This window comes from Anneissia japonica, unplaced genomic scaffold (assembly GCF_011630105.1).
Source record: "Anneissia japonica isolate Jap-2015-1 unplaced genomic scaffold, ASM1163010v1 scaffold28932_len1000_cov105, whole genome shotgun sequence".
In the NCBI taxonomy this organism is placed as follows: Eukaryota; Metazoa; Echinodermata; class Crinoidea; order Comatulida; family Comatulidae; genus Anneissia; species Anneissia japonica.
The window spans coordinates 1-1,008 of record NW_022708586.1 but is presented as its reverse complement, the minus strand read 5'-3'; the positions used below and the strand labels follow the sequence as shown (position 1 = coordinate 1,008).

The window sequence follows — 1,008 nt, the reverse complement described above, 5'->3', positions numbered from 1 at the left end:
TTACCACTGACCAATCACCGGCTATGAAACCATACGTGGGACAAGCAGAGAGTGTGCAGACCTCGTTAGTATCTGGAGCAGTAAGCGCAACACAGAAACTATTGTCTACTGCAACATTTGTTGCTACTTCGACACAAGTGACAGAACGACTTCTGACTCCACTTGCACAGGTTACAGAGCACTGAAAGATAGCAAGTATTTTATGAAGGTATATAATAAGTATTTACTACGAGTACCTTAAGTTTATAATTATTTAAGTATATTCAAGTAAAGTTTAGTTATTTCATTATAGGTTTTTATTGATTTTCTAATTACTTTATGATACACAATTTTCATTTTGTAAAACAAGTTTTTTTTTTTTTTATAATGCTTTTTTGGTGTTATGTCATAAGCTAATTTGGCTTTATGCGTATTTAAGTTATACAAAATTATAATGGTATTCTTTATTTTTCAGTTAAATTTGCCTCTCCGTTTTACTTTACTATTGATTAGTCTTCTTGACTTTATTTTGTATTGTATTTTATGTAATTTTGTGTATTTTACCATTGCCAGTAAAAATATTATATTTTTAGTTTAACTAAAAGGTACAATAAGGGTAAATTGTATTATTTGTATATTATAATACCATGTAGTCATTTGCTATTAAACGTATTTTTCCTCTGTGTAGTTTATTACATAATAATATAATTAAAAGTACTAACTGTTCCCCATTCGCCTACAATATATTTGTAAACTGAGCAAGCTTGCAGAGTGCAGACTTCCACAGAGGTCGGCTGTTCTGTGGCACCACAGTTATCATTTGAAACAACAGTGGTGGTTCCTACAATTCGACAAGCGACATCTCGGGTCCTGATGCCGGCGCCACAGGTAACAGAGCACTACGGATTAAGGAAAAAATAATATACCGTCATTGTCATTTGTTCTTTTTTGGTCTTTTGAAGAGGGAAACAAGCGTCCTAAAATTGACTGTCTTAATGCTGTAGTTTGGACTTACCACTGACCAATCAC

The 1,008-nt window shown here is 32.9% G+C and overlaps 1 long non-coding RNA gene across 1 annotated transcript; it reads right to left on the bottom strand.

Annotated features, from left to right (window-relative positions):
- Positions 1 to 9: 9 nt before the first annotated feature.
- Positions 10 to 1,008, bottom strand: LOC117106542. The gene is made up of 3 exons (XR_004445087.1): positions 995 to 1,008; positions 702 to 878; positions 10 to 181 (listed from the first exon to the last, which is right to left on the bottom strand). It is a non-coding gene; the product is annotated as an uncharacterized LOC117106542 (long non-coding RNA).